We start from the raw sequence: 16,485 nt of genomic DNA, 5'->3' as shown, positions 1-16,485 counted from the left end.
AGGCATCCTGATAGAAAAGATTGTGTTCTTCGACACGTATCTCAAATTATGCTTTTCAGATACCTGTCCAGAGATCGCAAAGGACCTAAATATGTTTGTTAACAGGAGACATTGCTGGTGTCCAGGTAAGTGATGATAGGACATTGACTCATGAGAGACGTTCTGATATTCAGATATCTGAGCAGTTAATGATATCCTTAAGACACATATATTAACATTGTTTTTGGCATGTGTGCAGTTACAGAATTAGTTCTTAACCATACTATAAACATAAGATTCTCCTATATTCTTATTTAGAGATAATGCATGTTCATCACTCAGAGCAACAGATGAATATGCAGGTATCCAGGTAATTTAGATCTTATCTATCACCAGGTTATTGGTCATTTTGCAGGTATGCCTCCAAGAGATGAAGGCGTTTCTTACCTTGGATTCAAGTTGGAAATGAACAGGCATCCAGGTAGCATGGATGGGTCCTGAAATGATACAAGTGACCAAAGGACTTTGCAGGTGTTCAAGTATCTGAAGATATTTACCAAATGCATTTTCCACAATGTGTTTTTCTGATCCAAGTCAAGGCATCATAGTGAGTCTGAAAAGTAATCAGGGAGTCTGTAAAAGGTGGGACATTGCTGGCATCAAGGCAAGAGCTGGTGTGGGACAAAAGCACAGCACAGCACATCTGATCATCATGTGCATATGTAAGTGATGACAGCGCCCCAAGCACATCTTTATCGCCCTTTCCATAATTTTTTTGCAGGGTTCAGGAAAGAAATCATAGAACCTATCAATTCTAGAAACCATGAGTCTTTGCTTTTCATATATTAGGGAAAATGTATGGCAAACCCTCTGAGTTTGAGGGATTGCATGTGTCCAGGCAATGATCGTGGTGATTTTCACTACAGTAGAAACCACGTGATTTTATAGGTTTCCTCTCAAGAAATGATGGTTTGATATGACAACAGTGTTGTCCTTGCAATACTGCAAATGTCCAGGTACAGTTGATTTGTCTCATATGGATGGAACTCTCCAAGGTTATTTGCAAATGTCCTTCTGGAAAACATTGCATCCTTCAACACATATTCACATTGTGTTTCAGGTTCCTGTGAAGTAATTGTTACGAAACTAAAAGTGGATGTCAGTAAAGACATTTCTGGTCTAAGTAAGTGATGATGCACACCCTAACCCATCATGAATCTTCTGATTTTTATATATCTAGGTAAGTTTTACCATTTGATTTTTGGTACATACTCAGGCAAAACATGATAGTATTTTATTAATTCTAGCAGGCATGTTATCACAGAGTTTGTATTTCACAGAAAATTTACATTTAATCAGGTGAGTCGTCAATGATTTCCATGTGTCCTTGAAAATATCTTGTAGCTCCCCATCAGGGTAGCAACCCGGGATATTATCAGCTGTGCAATTATCACCACCCATGATGGTGTCTCTAACAAAGATGTGTTGACCTTGAATTAAAGCAAGTATCTAGGTAGAGTTGATGTGTATTCCAAAATAATGGAAGCATTACAAGGTTGTAGGCAAGTGCCCGGGGAGAACAAGTTGTGACCTGAAGCACTTTGTCTTATATGATTTTTCAGGTTCTTGTCAAAACTATGAGGTGAATCACATAATGCTCAGTAATGAAACATTGCTTGTAAACAGGTAGTGATAACTGTTTGCTTCCTGTAATGGGGGTAATTACACAATGCAGAGCATTGGATTTTCTAGGTACGTAAAAAGGGATCCCTGATGCTTAAGCTACTGTGTATTTTGTAGATAATCCATTCAGGTTTTTGGGCTAGTATATAGAGACCAGGTAAGGTTGTATTAACATGTAAAACACCTTGGTATTTCCGGATATCAACTTTATTAATGTTTTACACAATATTAACTTAAACTTGTTTTTCACATCTATGCAGTTAAAAATAAATATGCCTCTAGTAATACAAGTAATCAAGAGAATGTATTGCATGTCTTGACAGATAATGAGTAATGAACACTTACAGGGCTACACAAATCCACAGACATCTAGATTAACCATATTGTGCAATACCATGAAATTAACAACTGGAATTATGCAGGGATCTAATCAAGAAAGTACAAGGATTCTTAAAAGGAGTTTTCCTCAAATTTCTACAAGTATCGAGGTACATTTAATGAATACAAAAATAATAAAAGTGACCAAAAAAGACTGGAGGTATATAGGTAGAATGATATGTGTACCAGTCACACTATTCACAATATGTATTTCAGATTTACGTTAACATATCATAATAAGCCTATCAAAACTAGGTAACATGGGACATTATTGGCGGAGGTAAGTGCTGATGTGGGCCTAAACTATAGCCCACAGCGTGGGACTGTCACAGAGACTAGTTCACTGATGACGTGTCCCTAAATGGCATCCCGCCATGACTTTTTCCCAGGTATTCAGTTGAGAAGTGATTGAGTCCTAACCAATCTCAGATAGGCTGGGTTTTCTAATTTTCTCTTTCACTGAAAGTGTATGCTGACCCTGTGAGTGTCGAGGGATTGCAGGTAACCAGGTATTTATCACTATTTCCCACCGCCATTGCTGCCCCTAGGTTTTGTGGAGGTGTCCAGTTGTGAAATGGTAGTTTTCTACTGTCAGGGTCAACCTAGGATTACTGCAAGTATCCAGGTCGAGTGGTGTGTCCCATAAAGCTGGAAGAACTCAAGGTTCTTTGCTGGAGTCCTGGTGGAAAACCCCGTGTCCTTCTACATATATATTTTCATGCCTATTTCAGCCCCCTACCATGACATCACAATGAATATGATACAGGTCTGGAGGTCAGCACTGATGAGGGCTGAAAGCAACACATGGGCCACATGAGGTTCAGCTGTCTAGGAAAGTGATGATGGTGTCCATCCTTCCTGTTGTTCCCAAGATTTCGCTTCAGTTGTCCTAGGAAAAAATGGTAAGACTCCCGGCATACTAAACCGTGAGTTTTCCCTCTGCATGTGACTAACCTGTGAGTGCAGTGGGACAACAAATACCAGGTAATGATCCGGCTTTCCCAGCCACAGTAGTGACCATGGACATTTTGCAGGTGTCCTGTAGAGAGAAATGCTGTCTTCTGGGATCATGGCCCTGAGCTTGGGGACACCGTCAGCATACAGGTAAGAGTCTTTCAGTGATGGATGTAAGCATCGTGATTTGTAGGTGTCCTGGTAGAACAGTTTATGTGTTTCTGAGGCATATATCTCAGTGTATGCTTTCCAGGTTCCCGGGAGGAAATCCTAACTAACCAGGGACATGATCAGGAGACATGTCTGCTATCTGGGTAAGTGATGGTATGTGCTGTAAACTCACCACAGACCATTTGATTTTAACATATTAGGTCAGTGAGGTTCCATTCCCTGAATGGTTTACCATGTGATGGGTTTATGGGTATTCTGGTAAGAAAGGGTAGTAGTTCCCCATTCTCCTTGCCATGTGATCCTGTTGTTTTCAGTACAGGAGAGAACGTATGAGGTATGTACCCTGTGAGTGCTGATTGATTGACATGTGCCAGGGAACTCACGTGGCACTGTGCATCACAGGAGTAACCGCGGTGGATTTGCAGAGAAGCGGGCCAGAGAAAATGGCATGTCCTACAATGGCCTAGACCTTGGAGGGCTTGCAAACATCCAGGTACAATTTTGGCTCCCACAATGATGATCGTGAGCAGGCGGTTTTCAGGGTCCTAGTGGAAATGCTGTGTCCATAGACACATTGGTCACATATGTGGTTTTAGGTTCCCTTGGAAAGGTCACAGGAAACCTCTTTGAGCAGAGGACTGTGCCTGTATTTAGGTGGGTGATGGCGTGGGCCTAAGCAGGCCACGGACTATCCAATCTTCCCATACACCGATCAATGCAGATGACTTTCCGGCTCTTGTCCCTGTCCTGCCATGTGTTCCTCGGCTCATTTTCTATTCTTTATTTTCTGCAATTATTCAGTTAAGAAATGATGCTTTGCCAACCAAGACTGGTAAGCATTAGTCCTTGCTGTGTTCAACTTCAGGAAATGTGCCTTGAACCTGAGTCCATGTTGACTGAGGAAGATGTGGGTGTCCAGGTAAATTATCCTACTCTACCAGATCACAGGATGAAATGATAGTTCTGACACATCCTCAGTCTGGAGTCAGTAATGGTGTGGGGTGGAAGTTGGAGTTCTGCCAGGATGTAGGTAAGGTCGATGGTTCCTAGATGACGGCAGTAACCAGGCTGTGTAGTGCGTGTCTTTTTCGTCTTTCAGGTACACCAAGTGGCATCCCGTCAGATGCATTTCTTCTGCTGCTGCTAGTCATGAAATCAAGGCCGGCCTGAGAATGACCATTCAGGGGCCCTGGATTGTAACCAGGTAATTGATCACATGAGTCCTATGCCAATACAGACCACCTGAAACTTCAGATTTCCTGGACAAAGAGGTCGCTCTCCTTGACACAGTGTTTTTCCCATGGTTTCCTGCAGGGGTCCCGTAAAGTTCTCTTTTTGTAGAGAAGTAGGAGATGTTGTGACATTATCTCATGGAAGACATTCTGTGTTTCCTGCATGTAGATAAAATTAATGGTGGTTTTGAGTCTGGTAGAGTAACCTTGTGTTTGGCATATGTGTCACTGGGAAAAAATAATTAGTGATTCCCAATGCCAGTAAGCATGAGATTTTACTGTTTGCTTATTCAGAGGTAAGGCTTTTTGTTTGTTTGTTTTTTGCAAATTTCACACTCCACACAATTGATAGATATGCCAGTGCCCAGATAGTTGATCATATTATCTGTCACCCCGATGTGGACTGTGGTGTTTCTGCAGGTATCCCTTGTAGGCTGTAGCCTCAGAGTTCTTCTGTTATCCAGGTAACCTTGATGAGTCGTAAAATGATGCCAGTGAACAAGAGTATTTGTGATTGTCCTTGTAGCACAGGTTGTGGATCAACCACAATATGTCTTTCAGATGTGTGTCAGGGCATCACAGCAGGCCTTTCAATCCTAGGTAATGTGGGGCATTGCTGGTGAGGTAAGTGCCACAGCCTGCAGCGTGGAACTGTCATAGAGACCTAGTTCAGTAATGATGTATCCCTACATGTCTTCCCATCGTGATTTCTTTCTCAGGTATTTGGGAGAGAAATGATTGAGTCCTTACCAATCCCAGATAGGCCGAGTTTTCCCATTTTCTGTTTCACCAAAAGTATATGCAGAACCTTGAGAGTGTTGAGGGATTGCAGGTAACTATCCAGGTATTTATCACTGTGTCCCCACCCCTGTTCTGCCAATAGGATTTCTTCCAGTGTCCAGTCAAGAAATAATGGATTTCTGCATAGATTTTGACCCTGTATCACTGAAGTTGTGCAGATAGATTTGATATGTCCCATAATTGTGGAAGTGGCTAAGTTTATCTGCTGTTTTTCTGCATACCTGCATATCCCTCCCTCACTATAAGACTAAACACATTATAACTAAACTCTAAAAACTCTAAAAATAATGACTAATGCTTACCAGCGTTGGTTGGGAAAATATAATTCCTTAACTAAATACCTGAACAAAATATGGCAACACAAAAATTAGGAAAACCTACATATCTGTAGATCACAGTGGTATTGATCTTGCATTATTACAAGTATCCAGGTAGAGTTTATGATGGAGTGACCAAGGTTATTTTCAGATGTCGTCTTGGTGGAAATGTTTGTGTCCTTTAGCACATATTTCACAGTGTGTATTTCAGGTTTCTGTAGTGAGACCCTGATAAACCTAACAATGGTTGGTACGGCAGACATTTCTGTTATGCAGGCAAGTGATGATGTGTTCTTTAACCACATCATAGACCATCAGATCTTCATATATCTTTTTTTTTTTTTTGACATAGTCTTGCTTTGTCGCCCAGGCTGGAATGCAGTGGGGTGATCTCGGCCCACTGCAACCTCCACCTCCCATGTTCAAGCGATTCTCGTGCCTCTGCGTCCTGAATAGCTGGGATTACAGGTGTGCACCACCACGTCCTGCTAATTTTTGTATTTTTAGAGTTGGGGTTTTTGCACGTTTGCCAAGCTGGTCTCGAACTCCTGGCCTCAAGCAATCCACCCACCTTGATCTCCCAAAGTACTGGAATTACAGGTGTGCACCACCGCGCCCGGCCAGATCTTCATATATCTAAGTAAGTGGTATACATTTACCTAAACTTTTTTAGCGTGTGATTTTTTCCGTAGTACTCAGGTAAGAAATGATAGTCTTTACCAACTATAGCAACCATGTTATTCTGCTGTTTTATATTTTACAGAAAATGTATGTTTAGCTTTGTGATTGTTGAGCTATTTGCTATCCAAGGAATTAACGGTGGAGTTGCATGTCATAGTAGCAATTGTGGGTTTGTTTGCAGGTAAGTAGTAAAGAGAAAATGGTATCTCTAACAGTGCTATAGACCTTGGAGTACTGCAAGATTTCAGGTATACTTGATGGTTCTTGCAATGGTGGTAGTGAGTAAGCTTAATTGCAGGGTTCTAGAAAAAAAGCTGTGTCTACATACATTTGTCATAACGTGTTTTTAGGATCCTGTCAAGAAGTCATGGTAAACCTCATCATGATCAAGAACGAGACTTTGCTTGCATCCAGGTAAGTAATGATGTAGGCCTTAAGCAAGCACTCAGAAAACAATCTAATCATCAGATGTGTAATTAAGTGTGGATGGTACCTCTAACTTTTGTGTTACCATGGTTTTTCTTGCAGGCATTCAGTTAAGAAATGTTTTCCCCACCAAGGCTAGTAAGCATTAGCCCTTATTATTTTGGAATTTAGATAAAATGTGTAGTATCTAACCAAGCTGGGCATAGTTACATGTGCCTATAGTACGAGCTACTCTGGAGGCTGAGGCAGGAGGATCAGTTGAGCCCAGGAGGTTGAGGCTGCAGTGAGCTGTGATCACACCACTGCACTCCAACTTGGGTGACAGGACAAAACCCTGTCTCTTAAAAAATAAAAAGATATAATATGTGTTTAACATTAGTCTCTAAGGAGGGCTATGCCGGTATCCAGGTGAGTTATCCTACTTTTCCACATTATAGTATGACCAATGAGATTTCTAAGTCAAGCGATAATGATTTCTCCAACATTGGTGCTGATCTCAAAGTTCTACGAAGATTAAGGTAGTGTTGTGGTTCCTCTAACGAGGAAAATGACTGATACAAGTTGCAGGTGCCCCCTCCTTTTTTGCAGGTAAAACAGCGTGTTTCATTAAGCATATTCATTGTTGAATATGTTTCTTCAGGTACCAGTAGTCATGAAATCATAGTGAACCTAACAATGGTCTTTTATGGGTTCTTGGTAGTAACTAGGTCAGTGATAAATTGGGTCTTACCACACTACAGACCACCTGTTGTTCAGATTTTTAGGTAAGTGAGTATGGTCCCTCTAACACAGTGTTATTGTGTTTGTCTTTTTCAGGCTTCCCAAAAGTTGTTTGGTAGTATACAGGCATGAGGTGGTGTGACTCCAACTCATTAGATGCCTTCGTCTTTTCAGTTATGTAAGTAATGAATGGTGTTTTCAAGACCGTTATATAAACCTTGTTTATGGCGTGTATGCAGTTTAAAAATTAAAGTATCCCTAATAGTAACAGGAACCATGAGTTTTTAATGTATTTTTCTTTTCAGATAATGTGTATATAACACTTGTACTGATAGACATATATGCAGGTATCTTGGTATTTTCTCATACTGCTCATCACCACATATTGGCCATGGGATTATTGGAGGTATCTGTCAAAGAGTGGACGGTGCCTCTTTCTATAGTTTGACTTTGTAGTTCTGCCCTATCTAGTATTTATGGGCCCCAAAAGATTCAAGAGACCAAGGGAATTTGTAGTTCTACAAGTAGAATTAGACTAGTACCAAACCCATTTCCCACAACGTGTTTTCCAGGTATGTCCAGAGATCATGGTGAGCCTATCTATGGTAATTAATATGTGATATTGCTGGTTTTGAGGTAAATGATGATGGAGAGACCTAAACCAGAGCACAGGTTATCTGATCTTCGTATAGGTATAATCGATGGTTGTGTCCCTAACACTTGATGTTACCATGATTTCTTTTTAAATATTCAGATAGGAAATGACAGAGTCTTTACCAATTCTCAAAACCATGAATTTTCCCTTTTTATATTTTAAGAAAACATTTGTTTAACCCTTTGAGTGATAAGGAATTGGACATACCAGGTAATTATAATTACTAGTCACAATAGTAACCATGGGATTTTTACAGGTGCCCTAAAACAAATGTTGTCTTATCCAACAATGATCTTGACCTTGTATTACTACAAGTATCCAGGTAGAGTTGATGTTTTCATAGTGATGGAAGTGACCAAAGTTATTTGTAAGCATCCCTATAGATAGAATACATTGTATCCCTTTATATGTGTGTGTGTGTGTGTGTGTATACATATAAAGTTATTTGCACGCATCGCTATAGATAGAACACATTATATCCCTTTATACGTGTGTCTATATGTATCATAATGTGTTTCTCAGGTTCCTGTCAAGAGATTATAACAAACCTAACAATGGTCATTATCAGGAGCTGTTTTTGGTATCCAGGTTAGTGATGATGTGCACTTTAACATCACAGATCATCTGGTCTTTACATATCTAGATAAGTGATGTTTGTTTGCCTAAACTTGTTTACCATGTGATTTTTTAAAAAACAATTCTAGTAACCATGTTACCCTATTGTTCTGTGTTTTAGAGAAAATTATTTTTTACACTGTGAGTGTTTTATGAGTTGCAGGCATCCAGGTAATTTTCATATGTTCTGCATCATAGTATTTCCATGGTATTTTTAAAGGTGTGCAGTCAGAAAACAGTGGTGTCTTTAACCATGGTATAGACCTCGTGTTACAGCAAGTTTCCAGGTAGAGATGTATCCTGCAATGATGGAAGTGAATAAGATTATTTGCAATTGTCCAAGTTGAAAAGGTGTGTCTGTATCACATTTGTCACAATGCGTTTTTCAGGTTCCAGCCAGAAGATCATGTTGAACTTCATAATGACCATTAATGGGGGCTTTGCTTGTAGACAAGTGGTTATGTGGGCCTTAAGCATCCTACAGATCATGTGATCTTCAGATATCTTGGTGAGTATACATGGTATCCCTAACATTTGTGTTATCAGAGGTTTTTTGCAGGTATTCAAGTAAGAAATGATAGCGTCCCAATAAACACTCTGAAGCAATAAGCCTTTCTGTTTGAGTTTAGGTATGTGTTTAACCTTAGTAGTGACTAAAATGTATTCAGGTATCCAAGTAGGTTATAATTTTGTCCAACACCTATATATTGACTATGACTTTTTTTTGCAGTTATCTTGTCAAGACGAGAATATGCCTCTAACTAGGTTGTCGACTTGGAACACCTGAATGTTTCCAGGTAGATTTGAAGGGCCCCATAATTATCAAGTAACCATAGAATTTTGCAGGTGTTCACATAGTACATGCATTCTTAACACAATTTTTATCATGATTTTTTTTAAAGATTCGATTAAGAGATGATGGTGCTTCTCTACTGTGGTTAAGGCCCATATCATCTCTTAACTGATTCCAGCAAAATCACAAATGAAATATTATTGTTAGTTGATCTGTCATCTCTTGATTGCTGTTTTTGCAGATGTCCACTCAAGAGTTACTGGTGTCTCTAACTACATTGTTGATCCTTATATACTTGCTAGTATCTAGGTAGATTTTATGGGTTTTTTTTAAGTTTATAGTGCCCATAGAATTTTCAGGTGTCCAGGTTATAGGTTTGTCCTTAAGCACTGTTGTCTCTTTGGGTTTTTGTAAATTCCAATTAAAAGATTATTGAAAGCTTCTCTGTGGTACTGAAGGCAAGATTTTGCTTGCATCCAAATACAAGATGATGTTAGTACCAAAGCTGATAATCCAGGTAAGCAGTACACGTGTTCTTAAGCCAACATAGTGACCAAATTTGTTTGCAAGTATTCTTGTAAGTTATGTTGACTACCCACCATAGCGACCAGGGAATTTTGCAGATATCCTATTAAGCTATGAAGATGCCTGTAACTAAGGTGTTTTCCTCGGAATGCGCAGGCATCCAGATAAGAGTTGATGGTGTCCCTAACCAAGATCATGACCATGGGATTTTGCAGTTAGGTAAGGAATGATGTGCCCCTACTGTGATGTTTATTTTGGCCTTTTTAGGTGATCAAGTTAGAGATGGTGTTTGTCTAATATATTAGTGACCATGAGGTTTTTGCAAGTATCTAATTAGAAGATGATGGTGTCTGTATATACAGTGCTGACCTCTGAATTTTGCATGTATCCAGATAAAAGTTGTTCTGTCCCTTACCATGTTAGTGGTCTTAGGATATTTTAGTTGTCCAGGTAAAGAGCGACGTGTCCTTAACAACATTAGTTACCATGCGATATTGCATGTGTCAGTTAAGAGATGATAGTGGCCCTAACCATGGTATTGACCATGAATTTTTGCAATTTTCCGGGATACAGATAGTGTTTCACTAGATTCAGTATTGACCATGTGGTTTTGCAGCCATCCTAACAAGAAATTATATATCCACAATTCTGTTTTTTATCCTCAGATTTATTTAGGTATTCTGGAAAGGGATAATGGTGTTCCTAACATTTACTTTGCAGATACCCAGTAGGCTTTGCAGATACCCAGCCAAGAGATGATGGTGTCTCTATCAATGTTGGTGTCTATGGGAATGAAAGAAAAATGGAATTTTTTGTCAACTCTATATTTTATTAAATTAATTCTAACATTAATATTACATACTATTCAGTCCTTTTTTTTTTTTTTTTGAGACAGGGTCTCGCTCTGTCACCCAGGCTGGAGTGCAGTGACTCAATCATGGCTCACTGCAGCCTCAACCCCCTAGACTCAAGCAATCATCTCACCTCAGCTTCCTGAGTAGCTGAGACCACAAGTGTACACCACTATACCCAGCTAATTGTTGTATTTTTTGTAGAGACAGAGTTTCATCACGTTGCTCAGGCTGGCCTTGAACTCCTAGGCTCAAGCAATTCATCCCCAGAGTTCTGGGATTACAGGCATGAGCCACTGTGCCTGGCCCACAGTCATGTTTGATTATATCCATTTCTTTCTGTTTGATTTCTATGCAATGACATTTGTACCCGGAGTCTTAAGCTCATGTTTATTAAATATTTTAACATCTAAGAGTTACCAATATAGACATACATTATGTAAAATGTGGTTTTTCCTAAAGAAAACTAGGCTATAGATACAGTCATCAGAGGGTTAAAGGAGCCAAGGAAGAGGAATACTGGTGTGCATACTATGGATAAAAACATTTGTACTGTCACCATCCTGATATAAATAGATACTAGGTGATATGTTAGAAAAAATATGTGAAACTCAATGTAGATTAATGAGGGACTCGAATAGCACTTATTCAATTATTAATTTGGTTATTATTTAAATTACACCATTGAAACATAGCAAATAAGAGCTGGATAAGAACTTGATGATCAGCTAGTGCAACACCAGCGTGAATGAGAGCCTGCATGCGGAGAGGTTAATCACGGTCACAAGTTGCAGTGGCGAGTGCTCTTTCCACTATCCTACTTTCTTTTTTTTGAAACAGAGTCTTGTTCTGTTGCTATGCTGGAGTGCAGTGTCGCCATCTCGGCTCACTGCAACCTCCACCTCCTGGGTTCAAGCAATTCCCCTGCCTCAGCCTCCTGAGTAGCTGGGACTATAGGCATGTACCACCATGCCCAGCTAAGTTTTTGTATTTTAGTAGAGAAGGGGTTTCACCATGTTGACCAGGATGGTCTCAATCTCCTGACCTCGTGATCCACCCACCTCAGCCTTCCAAAGTGCTGGGATTACAGGCGTGAGCCACCACGCCCGGCCTCTATTTTCTTTATTGAAAACCTGAGACCAATTGAAAAGCAATAAAACAATTGTTCAAGAGGTTCTTTAAATCAATACACTTCAGGAAATATATACCAATTGGTCAGACTCCCCATCATGCACTTTGCTTTTTTGTTGAAATTCAAAGTAAAACTTTCTTTAAGGAAGCCTGGGTCTCAGTCTTAAACCCCTAGCTATAAATGTCTCCAACAAAGGGGAAGGGAAGCAGCCTAGTCTGAATTTTAATTCAGTGGGAAACCCATGACCTTCCATTCTCCTCTGATTTTACCATTCTTCTAGGATCCATTTCACAACTATTGTTCATCTGGGTGTAGAATCACTGCTTTGTATTTCAACACCATTGAAAATATGTCAGACCAAGACCCGTATATTATAATTCTGCTGGAAAAGAGAAGTTAAAGGGGTTAACCTGTAATAGTAGATTAAGATAATTATGAAAAAGAAGGTTAAAGAAATGAGGGTTTAAAAAACTTTCAACAAGTTGCTGTCACCTCTGGGCCATCCACATAGTAGGTACTCAATATGTGTCGAAGTAAATGAATGCTTCTTTATGGATTGGCTCATTCAACAACCATTCTTTCTTTCAGCGTGGGATGGAAAGAAAGCTATCAACTTCATTCCTTAGACTTCCTGCAACACAGGTCACGTGTGAGCATGATTTAGATTCCACCATCAGATGTTCACATGTAACCTCTGTTGGAACTAAGCCATGGGTAGAAAGGCAGGGGAGTGGACATATATTTTACTGGCATGGATTATGGCAGGGGTACCGTGGTTCTGGCTAGATATGTTTGAGGAGCTTGGAATTCATAAAACAGAGGCAAGTCAGAGCTAGAGATGTAGCTTAGGGTCAGATATGTTAAAGAAAACATTCTTTCATTTTTCCATTTTTGCCTTTTAGTTTTTGAAAATTTTACATATAATGTCACAGGAATAAAACAAATTGAAAAAGAAAGAAAAAACCAACCATTATACCATCTCTAAAATATATAAACACTTTATTTTTCCCTGTTATCAGTCATTACCCACATTTATACATATCATCTAGGGAACGTAAGGTTCATATAATTTTCTGATTTCTTTCCCTTAAAATGACATTGTAAATATATACACTCATATTTATATATGGAAAAATGCAAAAATGACAAGGAAAATTTAAACGTGTAAATTATGCATATAGAAGTCATTTGTTCATTTAACAGTAAGTACCTATAGGTAGTAGGTACAGTTTCCTGCTTTGATGATCAACAGTGAAGAAGCCACACAAAGTTCATACCCTGAGGAAGATTACATTCTCTAATGGGTTCAGCTCCAATGATCCATACATTCTTGTGTCCCTGGGAGAGTCTCACCTTATTTCATTGTCTCATTATAATTATTAATAGCTCTCACTCTCAAGGGTGTCTCAGTTTGGATAATACATTACATAGTCACCCTGGACATATATAGAGGTGAGGACATGTATTAACTGCAGAGTAATAAGTGCTATAAAATATCCTTTCCAGCTGGACACTGAAGATGAAAAAATAGAAATTTAAATTTTTTTTAAATTAAAAATAAATACCCTAAAGTAAGGTGACAGTAATTTGGGAAAAGGACTTCTTTCATTTGGGTGGTCAGGGCAGTTCTCTCTGAGGGGAGGAAGGAATGAATGACAAGAAGGAGCCAGTCGGATGAAGAGTGAAGGTGTAAGCATTGTAAGAACAGCAAGCGGAAGCAACATGTCCAGAGGACAGAGAGAGGCAGTGTGATGAAGGGCAGTGTGCAGGGATGAAAGTGGCCCAAGGGGAGGCAAAGGCTAGGTTTTTAAGGCCCTGCCTGTCGTGAGGAGGAGCTTGGGTTTCCTTTGAAATGCAATGGACTGTCTTTAAAAGACAGCAAAGTGACCTCACTCACTTGTCTGTGCCAAATGTATTCAAACCCATAGGCCAGCAAATCACTCTCTGATGAAGCTCTCATATTTAAAAATACTGTGGCTCCTCTAATAAAGCCACAGACACCAGGACTCTATGGAAAAGTATGTTTTTTACCAACACTGGAATGAATGATAAATTATTACATGACTTCAAGCTTAACATGAAGCTTAAAGTTCTCAGAAGCAGACGTATTTGTAACTTTCTCCCCTAAAGTATTGAAAGATAAAGTGCTGAATTTTAGAACTTTATAACAGACTCACAAATAAATGCAAGGCTTTATGAGTTTTATGAAGCTCTCCTCTTGTCATCAGTGACGTTAGTGAAGGACTATACAGTTTGAAGGTAGTTGGGACAAGTCTCCAGACAAGGGAGTAGCGATTTGGGACTAACTAACTGAAGAGGGAGGGAAGGGCAAGACGCCAGAAATCTGGTGGAGGACCTTGGTAGTAAGTATTCCGCAGCTTCCAGATTGTTTCTGAGGCAATTTAAAGAGATGCAGCTCAGAGGTGCAACTCTATCCTGCTAGGCTTGGTCTTCTAAGGCCCAGCACTTGGCCGCACAGGTTATGCACCACACCAGGATGCCAGGCTGTAGAAGCTAGATCAAGGGCCGAATTCCAGGTCACACCCTGCTCACCAAACCATGCCAGCTCAAAGGAAGGGACACCTCCTCAATTCAGCTCTGCTTATGAATTCTAAGCTCCTGATACACATCTGGTCAGAACCATGGTACCCCTCCACAATCCACGCCAGGAAAATGGATGTCTACTCCCTGCCTTTCTTCCCATTGTTTGGGGACTTTTCCTTAGTTCAGCTGAAGATGGGGTCCTTGTCATACTGCCACGAAAATTTAGGCTTGCAGATGATTTGAAGGGTGAGTAGGGCAGGGTTTTATTGGGTGAAAAGGAAGAAAAGGAGAGACACCTAGCGAAGCAGGAGAGTGTGCTTCCTGCCCGTGGGCTTCCCAGGTACCACCCAGGAAGAGGAGGAGCAAGGCTCCTCTGCCCTGCAAAAACTGGAACTTCTGTGGCTCCACCCCACACTCCTTCCAGTGTGCAGGTAGGTCAGAGGCTCTGCCAGGGAGCCCTTCCCACCTGGCTGTCTCACCATGGCTCTGGGAAAGGGCTGTGCCCAGAGGGTATTCTTTTCTATACGACAGGAAGTCTTTGTGCTCAGCAGTCCTGTGTTTAGGACATTTCCTGGGCTTTATGGCCTCTGACCAGTCATCCTTTACTGTCTAAATCTCTTAGCAGATGCACCCTCACCAGCTAGCCAATTCTGTCTCCTGGTTCTCACCCTGGATATGAGCCTGTGTTGATTTCTTGTTTCAGCAACATCCGGGGCATAAAACAACATTTTTCATTATTTACCCACGTAAATAATCAGTTGCTGGAGGCTGCTCTGGAAAGCCGGACCCATACAGCACACATAGGAATGAATCCATCCAGCACTGCTCCTCCTTGGAGCCAGGAGTCCCATTAGGGCCTCCATCATCTCCTCTGTCACCATTTGGTACTTTTGGTTCTTTCTGTCTCCCTCAAGACTAGTTAAGACAGCTAATGTGTGGATGCAGTTTCGAAAACAATACTTTTCATAGCACTGGTTTGAGCTAATGGTGTTTTTCATCTCAAAAATGTTTTACAAACATTAATTAAGCTTATGTAGCTCCCTTGTGGGCTTAGGCAGAAAGAATGCCCAGAGAGAGAGAGTTTCCGCTTTTCCTCCAAGCCACAGAAAGTACTCACGGAACCAGAAGGCCTGGGATTTCAGCCCAACAGTCCTTTGCTTGAAGAGAACTTAACATACCTTTAAAACTTTCCTGATGCCCAGAAAATGAAGTCTTTTGTGATGCTTCATAAAATGAAATCCCTTGGAATGCTTTGGGGTTTTTTTTGGGGGGGGAGTGGAGGGGTTTGTTTTGGTTTTTTTTTTTTTTGATGGAGTCTCGCTCTGCCGTATCCAGGCTGGAGTGCAGTAGTGCGATCTCGGCTCACTGCAACCTCTGCCTCCTGGGTTCAAGCGGTTCTCCTGCCTCAGCCTCCCGAGTAGCTGGGATTACAGTCACCCACCACCACGCCCAGCTAATTTTTTGTGTTTTGGGGGTTTCATCATGTTGGACAGGCTGGTCTCGAACTCCTGACCTCAGGTGATCTGCCCACCTCAGCCTCCCAAAGTGCTGGGATTACAGGCATGAGCCACCGCACCCAGCCCCTTGGAATGCTTTGTAAAATGAAGTCCAGCCTAGTATAAATCACCTGTCAGAAAGTATTTTTTGTTTATTGTTGTGGCAAAGTATGTATCTATTGATATATACTTAGTGAAGCAGGAAAATAGAAACTGCAAACCTAAACCAATTAAACGTTACTTATTTCTCAGCAGGAAGAGGGGAAAAAAAACTAGTAAGCATGAGTAAGAAGGAAGGAAGGATATGAGAGAACAGGAGATTCTTAAAGGCATTCTTTTCATTTCCTTTTTCTGACGCAGAAATCCAAACAAAATCTTTAGAAGAAACACCTGGAAAAATAGTATCTCCACTTTCAAAATGCAGACATACAGGCATAATACAATGGTGAAATTTATTCATGGTCATTCTCATCTAAATCAATGGTTCTCAACCAGGTGCTATTTTGCCACCACCCACCCCCCCCACCCTGCC

General features: G+C 40.5%; 2 long non-coding RNA genes across 9 annotated transcripts in view; both read left to right on the top strand.

Annotated features, from left to right (window-relative positions):
• Positions 1-284: 284 nt before the first annotated feature.
• LOC117077996 lies at positions 285-5,878 on the top strand. 4 transcript variants are annotated; one of them, XR_004434895.1, is made up of 5 exons: positions 285-460; positions 574-2,942; positions 3,075-3,144; positions 3,248-3,308; positions 3,485-5,878. It is a non-coding gene; the product is annotated as an uncharacterized LOC117077996 (long non-coding RNA). The 4 variants fall into 4 exon arrangements; XR_004434897.1 differs by having other exon boundaries at positions 285-2,150; positions 2,772-2,942; XR_004434894.1 differs by having other exon boundaries at positions 285-2,942.
• Positions 5,879-6,053: 175 nt separating this feature from the next.
• Positions 6,054-16,485, top strand: part of LOC117077994 — a 45,541-nt gene continuing 35,109 nt past the window's right edge. Inside the window, exons 1-5 of one of the 5 annotated variants that reach the window (XR_004434891.1) lie at positions 6,054-6,610; positions 7,439-7,520; positions 8,520-8,585; positions 9,002-9,120; positions 10,087-10,761. This is a non-coding gene — a long non-coding RNA (uncharacterized LOC117077994). Of the gene's footprint in view, positions 6,611-7,438; positions 7,521-8,519; positions 8,586-9,001; positions 10,762-16,485 lie in introns of those variants that run through there. The other 4 variants (XR_004434893.1, XR_004434890.1, XR_004434892.1 and 1 more) reach the window with 4 other exon arrangements.

This window comes from Trachypithecus francoisi, unplaced genomic scaffold (genome assembly GCF_009764315.1).
Source record: "Trachypithecus francoisi isolate TF-2019V2 unplaced genomic scaffold, Tfra_2.0 Lachesis_group6, whole genome shotgun sequence".
NCBI lineage: Eukaryota > Metazoa > Chordata > Mammalia > Primates > Cercopithecidae > Trachypithecus > Trachypithecus francoisi.
The sequence above is the reverse complement of the archived record's forward strand: the minus strand, read 5'-3'. Positions and strand labels throughout refer to the sequence as shown.